General features: G+C 44.2%; 1 protein-coding gene and 1 pseudogene across 1 annotated transcript in view; both read right to left on the bottom strand.

Moving 5' to 3' along the window:
* Positions 1-13,567, bottom strand: part of LOC102754540 (short transient receptor potential channel 4) — a 142,889-nt gene that overhangs the window by 41,388 nt on the left and 87,934 nt on the right. The gene's annotated exons all lie outside the window — the stretch shown is intronic.
* Positions 314-726, bottom strand: LOC107183395 (annotated as a pseudogene).

Here is a 13,567-nt window from a genome sequence, read left to right as displayed (position 1 = left end):
CCTCCAGAACAACTTTCTTTACTCTAAGACTATGAATGCTTACTTAACAGTCTGGCTACTATCAGAAACTGAACTCTTTATCACCCAAACCTTAGCATGTTATTTCTAAGGGAAAATGTGGCAGTTTTAAATCCAAGTGGCTAGAGGCCTGGAAATAGGCTGCAGGGTCTGCTCCCTCCTCCCCCACCTTTTCTCCAGCCTCATAATTTTCCAAAGTCTTTGGCAACTTAAAAGCTTTGGAGCATTGCTGGGTTAAATGATAAACATCTAAATATTTCAACAAAATTTTTTGTTTGTTTGTTTGTTTGTTTTCCCAAGACAGTTGTATAACTTTATTCGACCATCAGCATTAGTTCTCATTCATGTTAAGGGTCTGTAGATTTTTGAAAGTGGTGACAGGCACATAGGTTACCAATGTATATAGCTTGTTTGGTGAACCTTCATCCTCATTGCATTTTCTGGACAAACATACCCGCATACGATATGGGACATTCCTATTCCTTTGGCCCAGACAGCTTTGCTGAGCCTGGTGTCAATGCACACATCTGGAGTCCCCATCTCTTTCATGGCAAATTTCCAGATCTCCTTGAGTGCCTGAGGGGCACGTTTCTTGAAACCCACGCCGTGGATGAACTTGTGGATGTTGATGGTCTACTCCCTTGTCACCACCTCATTGATAGTGGAGCGGCCCTTCTTCTTCTTGCCACCATTCTTTGCAGGAGCCATTGTGCTTGACAAGTTGGAAAGTAAGAGCACGGGGTATTGTCTTTCAACAAGTTTTAAGTTAACCTGATTTTAGCTTTTGTTACAGAAAAATCTATAAAGTAGATTTAGAACTGTTAATGTAATGTCTTGTGCTTTGTTAAAGGTATGTTTCTTGAAAGTAAGAATGTTCATAAATGTCAGTCTAAGAAATTCTGGCTGTTTATTTTTTGGCTATCATTAGAAAATTAGGGTTTCTAAGAGTTAAGAATTCTAATTAAATTAGAAAGAATTTATATAGTTTTGATAATAGAAGGTATGAGGCACATAGATATACATTTTAAAGAAAATAATGTTTGTAAAAGTTATACGAAGGTTTGTGAAAGTTTTAAGAAGGTTTGTAAAAGTTATAGAAGGTTTGTAGGGAGAAATGTTAAAAGGAAGTTATATAAATGACACAGGCTAGGAAGCCAAGTCAAGTAGAATAGAGAAACTGAGATAGTAAAACAGCAGTTTACAACCGTCTAAAAAATCCTATCTCCCCTAAACCAAGGACACTTAAGAGCAAATGATTTGAGAATAAACTTCATCTACACTAATAAAAGAGAAACATGGTAATTGGCGTACGACCGCTACCCTTCCCATTGGCTAATCCCCCTGTCACTCACAGAGTAGGGCCGAGATATGCAAATTAACTGGCAGCCAAGATGGCGGCCGGCGGCCAGCAGCCAGGCAGCTGATGCGAACAGGGAGGCTTGCTTGCTTCAGTGATGGAGGACTCCAACGTTCCCCCCGGACTTGCCGGCCTCTCAGCTGCAACTCTCAGCAAGTATGTTGCGAATATAGAAGCTAAAAACCCCCCAGAAACCTGCTTTACTCAGCAGAGCTTCAGCCAGCCAGACCGCAACATTGTATCAAATACCTATGGTAAACAAAGGCCAGAAACCTGTTTTCAGCAGCCGAGGCCTCAGAGCTAAAGCTGGCTCAGAATAAAAAAGAAAAAAAAAAGAAAAAAAGGAGTGGTTGGGAGCTTCAGTCCCAGCCTGAAAACAGCCCTCAGTCCCTCACCCAGACTGGCCAGGACCCCAGTGGGGACCCCCACCATGAAGGGTGTGTGACCAGCTGCAAACAGCCATCATCCCCTCACCCAGGCTGGCCAGGCACCCGAATGGGGACCCCCACCCTGATCCAGGTCACCCTTCAGGGCAAACCAGAGAGCCCCACCCATGCACCAGGCCTCTATGCTATATAGTAAAAGGGTAATATACCTCCCAGCACCGGGATCAGCGTGACAGGGGCAGCGCCCAAACCTCCTGATAGCCCTGCAGCTCTGTGTGTGACAGGGGGTGGGGACCCACCCCCGCCCCCCAACGGGCCCTGCTCTGTGCATGACAGGGGGCGGTGCCCCAACTCCCCAATCGGTCCTGCTCTGAGCCCGACCAGGGACTGCATCTAGCGATTGGGCCTGCCCTCTGCCACCCGGGAGCAGGCCTAAGCCAGCAGGGCGTTATCTCCCGAGGGGGCCCAGACTGCGAGAGGGCACAGGCCGGGCTGAGGGACCCCCCCTCCCCCCCAGTGCACAAATTTTTGTGCACCGGGCCTCTAGTTTTGGTGTATTAGACTGCAACCCTCCAAACTAATGTCTCTTTCCTTCCAAAAGACCATTTGTCATAACTCTTATTGTTCTAGCTTTTGCCCCAGTAATACTAAAATACATAAAACTGTTTGTCTCCACTAGGTTACAAGCCCTATTTGTACTCAGAAAATGCCACCCCTAGATACCATCACAACCTCCATTTGTGCCCAGGCCTCATTGTCCCTCTGACCCAAAGAGCAAGGACAATGGGCCAGATGCAGATGTAAAAACTCACCAGGGCAGAAAGCTCCAGATGCCAACAAGGGTAAAAACTTGGAAAACAAGAACTTCGCTCCCAGGGTAACCTACCCTCCAATTAGCCTTTCTGGAGAAAAAATAGCCCCTCACACATATCAGCCAAATGACTAATAGATTATATACCCAGGCTTCCACATTCCTGCAGATTGTTAGTGACAACATTCCCCAACCTGGTGCAGACTATCACATCAGAACAGTGCAAGATATTTTCAAACTCATTGCAGACATCTGGCTCCAGGGAGAGTTACAGGATTTCTCTCCAGATCATATCTATTTGTTTAACTTCATAGTGCTTCTGAATCTTGCAGATCTCTTATATCCCCAAAAAGGTCCCCCTACTAGCCCTAGACCATCTCTTAGCCAAAGAGGGAGGGGTTTGTTTAGTTGCTAACACCTCCTGTTGTTTTTATCTAAACTCTACAGGTCAAATAGAAGAAAGAACACTACATATTCTACAGAACACTCAATGGCTCAAGGAGATCAGTCAGGACAGCATAGAGCAGTCCATATGGTCCAGCCTACAAGCAGCTCTGCCCAAATTAACCTGTTTTTTATCCCTTTTGGACCCCCTGACACTATTTTTCCTACTCCTCCTCTTCGGGCCCTGTATTTTGAAGATAGTTACGAAATTTGTACATACAAGATTACAAATCCTAGTTAACCAGACAGTAGGAGTGTTTGTCCTTACCCAGGTAAAGGGACCCTACAGGCCTATACCCCAGGAAATAATCTAAATTTACTCCTTAGGCTTCCATGCTGCCCCCTCCCATGTGCAGGAAGCCGCCAAAGAGAAATGACAACCTCATCCCTTTCCTTTTCCTTTATATATAACCTTTAAGATGGGAATGAAAGGGTTAAAGAGAATAAAATGGGGCAGAGTAAGGAACTTACTGTCCTTAGCAGATATCTTTCAGAAAGCTTGCAGCCTTGAGCTCTGCATAACCTAGATAACGAGGAGACATCTGGGGCCCTGAGGAGGAACAAAGGACTGGACCAACCTGTCAAGCTCTGTGCTTCAGCAGAAATCGCCCGCAGCCAACAGAAGCTGATAAAAGCCTTGTCTCCCCCGTTAGTCAGGGTTGACTCCTTTTTTTGGACTCAGCCTGTCTGCACCCAGGCACTTGAAATAAAATCTCTTTTGATACATTATGGCCTCATGTCATAGATGTGCGATCCCGACCCATTCAGAACCTTTCATAAACCCGGTTCTTTTGAGGAGTCATTAACAGAAGCTTTATAAAAGAACACAAACATCAATCCGATCCCAAGTCTGTTGAGGCAGAGCCCATCTAGGTATACATTTTATCCAGCAGGCAGCCCAAGGCATTAGGGAAAAAAAAATTACAAAACTAACCTTGGGACCCCAGACCCCCACTGAGAACTGGTAGAGATAAATTTCAGTGTTTTTAACAACTGAGTCAGGGCAGTGGAAAGCAAAAAGCCACCCACAGGCTAAAAACAAAAGGCTCACTTAGCTACAGCTTTAAGTTCTGGGCTGTGAGGAACAACAAAGGGGCAATACTATTCCTGTGGGCAAGAAGGACACTGGAAAAAAGGAGTGTCCACAACAAACTTGAATACCACTGCCTCCAGGGCCATGCCCCTTCTGCAAGAGAGAAGGCCATTATAAAATATAATGCTTCCAAGCCAATGATGATCAAAAAACCTGAGAATTGATGATGCCTGAGGCCTCTCACTGTCCCCACCAACCATTTGACCATCACACTTAAGCTGCAGCCTGGGGAATCTCACTTTTAGTCATGCCTGTCTTCTGGGGTGCCCCATTCCCTTATTATGGAGGGACATTTCATCAAGTCTGGGAACTACTATATAACCCCCAAAGTTACCTCCTCTGCCTCCCCTCTTGATGACAATACAATATAGGGCACATATCCTGGGGAAGATTGGAAAATTTATTTCACTCAGATACCCCTTTAAACAAAATTTAATTATTTGCCAGTGTCATAGACACTTTCATGGGATAAATTAAAGCCTTTCCTACAGAAACAGAAAAAAAAAAAAAAACATACACAAAAATACAAAACTACTGAGGTGGCCAAATACTTACTAAAAGTAATCTTACCTAGGTTTCAATTACCAAAAAGCTTACAGAGTAACAACAGACCCTCTTTGTAACCACAATTACACAACAGCTAGCTCAAACTTTAGAAATCAACTATCACTTACACTCATCATAGAAACCTCAGTCGTAAAGTAAAAAATAAATAAACAAACAAACAAAAACTAATCAAACCCCAAAATGACTCCAGCCAAGCTACACCGAAAAGCCTGAGAATCTTGCATGTGTCTATGTTCCTATAGGTCTCATAAGAATGAGAGCTACACCTAAAGAAAACTTACAAATGACCCCTTTGAATTCACTTATGGCAGGCCCTTTCTCAGATCTCACCTGCTAATATACACTAATAAAAGACAAAGATGCTAATTGACAGTACCTTTGCTACGCCCTAAGCCATGCCCACCAGCCAATCAGAGTGACTATATGCAAATTAACCCAACCAAGATGGCAGCCAGCAACCACAGAGCTGGAGCAAGCAGGAGGCTTGGCTGCCCTGGTGATGGAGGAAGTCTAAGCCATCAGCCACTTACCCAGGCTGTCCACACCCTCATGGGGTGAGGGTTTCTGCTGGGGGGCTTGGCCAGCCTGGAAACTGCCATCAGCCATTCACCCAAAGTGGCCAGGAACCCCAGCAGGATTTCCCCCCACCCTGAAACTTGGGGTCTTGGCCAGCCTGAAAACAGCCATCAACCCCTCACCAAGGCTGGCCAGGCACCCCAGCAGGACCCTCACCTGAAGAGGCTGTGGCCAGCCTGAAAACAGCCATCAGCCCCTCATCCAGGCTGGCCAGGCATCCCAGCAGGGACCCCTACTCTCAAGGGGCTGTGGCTAGCCTGCAAACAGCCATCAGCCCCTCACCCAGGCTGGCCAGGCGCTCCTATATAATAAAAGGGTAATATGCAAGTTGACCCTAACAGCAGAACCACTGGGAATGACTGGTCACTATGGCACTCACTGACCACAAGGGGCAGATGCTCAATGCAGGAGCTGCCCACTGGTGGTCAGTGCACTCCCACAGGGGGAGCTCGACTCAGCCATAAGCCAAGCTCATGGCTGCCAGTACAGCAGTGGTGGTGGGAGCCTCTCCTGCCTCCTCAGCAGTGCTAAAGATGTCTGACTGCAGCTTAGGCCTGCTCCCCACTGGCAAGTGGATATCCCCCGAGGGCTCCCGGGCTGCCAGAGGGATGTCTGACTGCCAGCTTAGGCTCAATCCCCCAGGGAGCGGGCCTAAGCCAGCAGGTGGTCATCCCCTGAGGGGTCCCAGACTGCAAGAGGGCACAGGCCAGGCTGAGGGACCCACCCCCCTGCTGAGTGCACAAATTTTTGTGCCCTGGGCCTCTAGTACTAGTATATAAGGAAACCCTTCAGCTATTACCTTACGCCATTAATCTAGGATGGGTACAAAAAGCATTACAAAACAATAGAAACAAAATTCTACCTGCCCCTTGATAAAGACTACCAACACAATCAAGTTAAACCATGGGACATAGTCTGTTTAAAAACCTGGAGGGATAATTACCCTGGGTCTCAACTATAACCCAGATGGAAGTGCCAAAATCTAGTCCTGGTCAGCACCCTAACTACAATAAAACTCACGGGGATAATAAATTTGGTCTATTTATCTTTAATTAAACCTGTTTCTTGTGAGTTCTCACAGGAATCACAACTGGAGACCTACTCTTCTGAACCCACTGAGGATTCAAAGCTCCTCTTCAAAAAACAAACAAACAAAAACCACCCTGTTGTAGATAAGTAATAACTTGACTTAAAACAGTTGTCTTTCTTATATTTCTGGCACTCTTTCTACTAGCCTGTCAATACACTCAGTCTTCTCTTCCAAAAAGGAATTTTTCTGTCCCTGTTGGAATTAATCCTTATCAGATGCTCTACTCTACTAACCTCTTGCAAGCAACTCAAATACCACCAGAAATTCTTCAGTGACTGAGCCTAACAGGGAGCTGCTAGGTGGAGGCAGGTTGAAGACAGATCTCAAGGTGCATTGGGCCTTTTGCTGACTTGCCCCGAGGCTCAGTGTTCATGGAAGTGGGCTTTGGTGTGTAGCATGGGTCTTCCCACATACACCCAGGCTCAAAAGAGTCACCCATACACTGTGGATTCAATTATAGAAGACAAATAAATCCCAGATACCTGCTTCCAGCCAGCCTCCACTGAGAGCTCTGAACAGGTTGCTCAGGACCAATCACAGGTAGCCTCTGACATTGACCTGCAAAAGATTCTGGTGCTTCCCAGGAGGCCCAAAGCCAATACACCAGGTGACAAGCTTTGGACAACATTAGAGCAATATCCAATTAGTTTTACAAGTGGCACATCTAATGGAAGATCTCTGTATGCATCAGACTCTGCTGAGGTGAATTCTGTTTTGTGTGAACAATACCCACACAACAGCTTGTACACTGTGGTCATAGTCAATCCTAAAAATAAGCCAGCTGAAGGGTCAACCCAATGCATGAATAGGCCAATAGCATTCAATACTCAATTACTATAGGAAGATTCACATAATCCCTTAAGAAAATTCTTGTAGCACCAGCTCAGGCAATGAAGGAGACAACATCTCTGGGTCCCACAGGGCACTAATGGCATAAAGCCATCCTGCAAGACTAGCAGGCATAGCACATCTACCTAATACACAGAAACAAACTCAAAGAAGCAGCCAAAATGGAAAGATAAAGAAAGATGCCCCAAATGAAAGAATAGGAAAAATCACCAGAAAAAGAGCAGAATGAAAGGGGGGCAAGAAATATACTAGATTTAGAGTTAAAAAAAATGCTTACAAAATGCTAAAGGAACTTAGAACCTCAACAACATGAAAAAGGATATAGAAACCATAAAAAAAGAATCAGTCAGAAATGAAGAATAAAGAGTGTCTTAAAAAATGGATATACACTTAGAATAATTATTAATTCCAATGGGCTAAATCTGAAAAGTAAGAAACATCAATTGAGCTATTTATTAGCTGTTTAGTATGAATAAATTTGGGGGGACACCCTATATATTTTAAATGAATAGAAGGAATAAACAATAGGATAGATGAAGCCGAGAGTCATTTAGTAATTTGGAAGGCAAGGTAGCAGAAAACATCCAATCAGGGCAGCAAAAAGAAAAAGAATTTTAAAAATAAGGATAATTTAAGGGACCTTTGGGACAACATGAAGCATAACAATATCTGCATCATAGGGGTACCAGAAGGAGAACCAAGAGTGCAAAGAATCAAGAACCTATTTGAAGAAATAATGACTGAAACTTCCCTTACCTGGTAAAGGAAAAAGACACACAAGTCCAAGAAGCAGCACAGAGTCCCAAACAAGATAACCCCAAAGAGGCCCACATCAAGACACACCGTAATTAAAATGGCAAAGGTTAATGGCAAAGAGAGAATCTTAAAAGCAGCAGCAAGAAAAGGACAGTTAGTTACATACAAATGAGCTCCCATAAGACTGTTAACATTTTTTTTGTCCTCAACAGATATTACCAAACCAAATCCAGCAACACATTAAAAAGATCATACACAGAAGGTACTTAGTTGGCTGCACTCTAACAAGGGGCTAAATGCCCTTGCTCCCAGCCTTAGATAGGACTTACAGCTAAAATACTACATAGTAAACTTGAAAAAAACAAGAGAAGTATAATTGATTCGACATATTTTGTCTAAGAAACAACATAGAGACTATTAAAAGAAAGGGAATCTCAGTAAGGGGGAGTCGCCCATCGAGCTGGCGCTTGATGAGATGCCTGAGTGATAGTGGCTACAAAGCTCCCTCCCCATGGGAGTGTGGCCTGGCATCTATGCACAGGGATCCCAAACTCTGAACCACAGAGACAGCAAGGAGAGCACTCGGCAAAAGAACTCAGGAGAAACTGTCTGCCAGGGAGGCTGGGTCCATACCTTTCCATTTAAAGAGTATGCCTAATATTGGTAGTTCCAGCGGGAAAGATTCACCATAAGCTCTGACTACTGGAAAAGTAGCTCCACGGTATGTGGCTCCAGAATAGAAAAGGGCTTGTGGATTGCACTCAGCACTGACTTTAAGGAACCACCTACTTTCCTGAATGACGTTGTACAGAGCCCCAGAAAGCATCTAAACTGTGTTGGGTGGGAAAGGGTAAGACAACTCTTTCACCACCAGAGTGGTATTGGAGCTGGCAGCAGAGCATTTTGGAGATTTTTTACCCTCACTGAGAGTTGGGATTCTGAGTGAAGCTGGGATTCTGGGTGCCAGCTTTACTGAGCTCAGCTGTGCGGAGAGACAGGAGTCCCACAGGAGGCTGATCTTGAAACACTTCCTGCTTGGACCTGAGGCACAAGGTCATAAGTCCTTGCAAAGTGGGGTTTTTGTTTTAGTGTTTTAACAGCATCTGATAGGAAGGCTTATATTGGGAATACAGACCAGCAAGAGCTGGGCTTTGTGACTGCATTCTGGAGAGGTTGATCTTGTGAGTTCAGCCTTATGAGTTCAGCCAACCAGTACTGGGAAAGAAAGGGTGGAGTATGTCTACCTCTCTTGCAGTCTGGGAGCACCTCCGCCAACAGGAAAGGGCTTGAATCAGCTCTCAGAAACCCCACATGGGGTGCAGTTTGGCAGGGGTAAGGAAAACAGCTCAGAGGAGGATATTCCAAGAGTAAGACCCTCTGGGGCTATTGTTTGGGACCAGGAGGAAATGTTTAGTCCCCCTCTTGGAGGCTGGGAAGGCAACATGCTCACTGAAGCCCCATTGAGCCCAGGACAACTGAAACTCCCCATATAGAAAAGGAAGCAGGCTGTATCCAATCTGAATCTGTATCAGGCCATTTTAGAGGAACTACAGTTGGAGGATATGGTAGAGACTGAGGAGCTTGACTTTAAAGCAGATATTTATTTCCCCTCAGTGAGTGCCTGATGACAAAATCTCTAAGTAAGGGGTCCAGTAGCCCTAGCAATGCAAGCCTGCCTCCACCCTAAACACTCTCCTGAAAAAAGACCAGGCAACCTCATGGGGGAGGAGGAGTAGCTGACAGGTAGAGACAGTCTTCAGAGAGCCCCAGACAGGCCAACCAAAACATGACACTGAGAGCTAAATTTGCACAGTCCCTGACATTGGCTGATGCAAAAGTACCTCCTAGGAGATCTGATATCAGTATACAAAACAGTGAGCCTCAGAAAACATAAGCTTTCCAGATAAACTTCACTTCGTTGTTGCTTTCTTGTTATTGTTGTTTGTTTTGTTTTGTTTGGCTTTGCTTGTTTTTTTTTTGTTGTTGTTTGTTTTTGGTCCTTTTGTCAATATTTTCTTTATTTTTTTCTGCCTTATTGGTTTGATATTATTATTTAAATTGTCAAGATTTTGCTTTTTTTCTCCCTTGTTTCTTTTATATTTCTTATTGACTGACCTATTTCCTTTATTTAGTCTATCTTTTTTTTCTCTTTTTCTTTTCCATTCTTTATTTTGCTTTACTTTCTCTCTCTTCTTGTTATATTTGCATAACATTTTTCTCTTTTTCTGTCTTCTTGTCCTTTTTTATGATTTTCTTTTTCCTACTTTCTACTCTTATTTTTTGTTTTTCCTTCTTTCCTTTTAGAATCTTTTTTCTGCCCCTTTTATCTTCCAGTATCCTCTTTATTTTACTACTAGGGCCCCAGTGCATGAATTCATGCACCTTGAAAGGAACTGTGGCCCATCCTCTGCACCTGCACCCGGCCCCTCCCATTGTGGCCCCGGTGATCCCCTGTCTGCTGGCAGCCCTGCTCCCGCCACTGCTGCTCCCATAGGCTGATGGTTCCGGCCCTGCTCACACCTGCTGACAGCCCCGAGTTATTGGTGCCAGTGCCAGCAGCGGGTGTGAGTGAGCTGGTGCTGTCAGTGGGTGTGAGCAGCGGCTGCTGCCCCAATTGCCCTCAGGAGCAGGGGGAGGTGGAGAAGCCCTGGGGGGCAATCAGGGCTGGCAGCTGCTACTTGCACCCACTGATGGCACCAAGTGATCAGGGCCGGTGCCAGGTGCTGGCAGCAGGTGTGAGCAGTGGCTCTGGCGCCAGCAGCGGGTGCAAGTGGAGTTGGCACCAGCAGCAGGTATGAACGCCAGGCAGGACTGGGGTGTGCAGGAGCAAAGATTTTTCAGTAACCACCAGAGGCTCACCCTGATGACAGCGACCAGCACCCCACCTTGGTCTGGTGGCCCTGCTCACCTGCTCCACCATTCTGCCACGTTCAGTGCTCTGCTGCCTGCTGCCATTGCCCACCATGTTCCACACGTGCCCCCTGGTGGTCAGCACATACCATAGCGACAGGTTGTTCAGTTATTTGGTTGTTATGCTATTCGGTCTATATGGATATGAGCCTTTTATTAAATAGTATTAGTAATATTATCCTTCTCTCTCTCTGTCTCTCTCCCTCTGTCTCTCTCTCTCTTGTCTTAGTACTCATGTTCTCTCTTCTCTTTCCTAATTCCCTTTTTCTTGTGTACCTTTCATTGTTGGTCAAGATATTTTGTATGTTCCTATTTGTTTCCTGTCTATTTTGTTTTGTTTTGCTGTGTCCACGTGACATGGTAGTGGCTGAGCTTCACAGTTAGCCAGCCAGAGAGTAGAGTTCTCCCACAAATGGAACAACAACAATCAAGGCCCCATTACAACAGGAAAGACCAAAAAGCCCACAAATGGTAATTCCTAAAGCATACAGTTTACTAGTACAAGGAAACTGTACCACTGGGTCCTATAGAACATTTACTATAGAACATTTACCCTTCAAAGACTGGGTATCATAGCAATTATGTCTAATACATAGATACATGCAAAGAGACAACTAAAATGGGGAGATAAGAAACAACCCCCAAATAAAGAAAAGAAAAAATCACCAGGAAAAAGTGACCTAAATGAGATGGAGATAAGCAAGTTACCAGACACTGGTTATAAAGATGCTCAAGGAAATTAGGGAGAACTACAGGAAACATAATGAGAACTACCAAAAACATAGTGGCAACTACAAGGAACTTAGTAGGAGCTACATCAGCATGATAAAAGATATAGAAATGTTTAATATGAACCAGGCAGAAATGACAAATACAATATATGACATCTAGAATAAGATGGAAGGAATTAAAAGCAGGCATGATGAAGCAGAAGATTGAATAAGTGAATTAAAACATAAGGTAGAAAAAACCACTCAATCAGAGCAGCAAAAAAAAAAAGATAGTGAAGAACCATGAGGGCAGTTTAAGGGAACTTTGTGACAATATGAAACAGAACAACATCCCCATCATAGGGTACCAGAGGGAGAAGCAAGAGAGCAAGGAATGAGAACATGTTGGAAGAAATAATGACAGAAAAGTTCCCTAACCTGGTGAAGGAAAAAAAATGGGTACAAATCAAGATAAACACAAAGTGACCCACTCCAAGACACATCATAATTAAAATGGCAAAAGTTAAAGACAAAGACAGAAACTTAAAGATTGCAAGAGAGACAGTCAATGACATAAAAGGGAGCTCCCATAAGGTTATCATCTGATTTCCCAACAGGAATCTACAGGTGAAAAGGGGAAAGCATGAAGTAGTCAATGTAATGAAAATCAGGGATCTGAAACCAAGACTACTTTATCTAGCAAGGTTATTATTCAAAACTAGAAGCCTGATGCACAAAATTTGTGCAAGGGGCTGAGCCCTTGCAGCCACGATGGTTGCCTTGGCATTTGCAGCCCCAGCTTCATCTGGAAGGTCATTTGGCTGCCTGGTCTAATTATCATATTATGCTTTTATTGTTATAGATAGTGAAATAAAGAGCTCCACAGACAGAAAAAGGCTGAAGGAATTTATTACCACCAAATCAGCATTGCAAGAAATGTTACATGAGCTGCTGTAATAATAATAATGAAAAAAAATATATGTGTGTGTGTGTGTGTGTGTGCATATAGGGAGAGAGAGAGAGAAATATAGGCATCTATAATAATAAAAGCATAATATGTTAATTAGACCAGACAGCCGAAAGACCTTCTGGACATCCTTCTGGATGACCTTCCAGAGTAAGCCAGGGCTGCGAGGGCCTAGGCAAGCCACCGAGGATGTGAGTACCAAGCACCTTGCATGAATTTCATGCATCGGGCCTCTAATAAATAATACACATAGCAATAAATATCTACCTATCAATAATAAATGTAAATGGTTAAATGCTCCTATCAAAAGACTTAGGGTAACTAAATGGATAAGAAAACATGACCCATATATAGGCTGTATAGACGAGGCCCTCCTCAGAACAAAAGACTCACACAGGATGAAAGTGATGGGATGAAAAATAATTTTCCATGCAAATGGAAATGAAAGAAAGAAGGTGCGGCAATACATATATCTGACAAAATAGACTTCAAAGTGAAGGCCATAACAAGAAGGCCAGCACATAATACTAAAGGGCTCAATACAATAAGAGGATATAACCTTGGTATTATATTATATTACATATATATATATAATAAAAGAGAAACATGGTAATTGGCGTACAACCACTACCCTTCCCATTGGCTAATCAGCGAGATATGCAAATTAACTGGCAGCCAAGATGGCGGCCAGCAGCTAGGCAGCTTAAACTGAACATGAGGCTTGCTTGCTTCAGTGATAGAGGACTCCAACGTTCCCCGCCTGACTTGCCGGCCTCTCTCCTGCAACTCTAAGTAACTATATGGGCTTCAGCCAGCCGGACCGCAACATTATATCAAATACAGACGGTAAACAAAGGCCAGAAACCTGTTTTCAGCAGCCGAGGCCTCAGAGCTAAAGCTGGCCCAGAATAAAAAAGAAAAAAAAAAGAAAAAAAGGAGTGGTTGGGAGCTTCAGTCACTCGCCAGCCTAAAAACAGCCTTCAGCCCCTCACCCAGACTGGCCAGGCACCCCAGTGGGGGCCCCCCCCCTGCA

Source organism: Myotis davidii, unplaced genomic scaffold (genome assembly GCF_000327345.1).
Source record: "Myotis davidii unplaced genomic scaffold, ASM32734v1 scaffold101, whole genome shotgun sequence".
In the NCBI taxonomy this organism is placed as follows: Eukaryota; Metazoa; Chordata; class Mammalia; order Chiroptera; family Vespertilionidae; genus Myotis; species Myotis davidii.
This window is presented reverse-complemented; position numbering and strand designations above follow the sequence as displayed.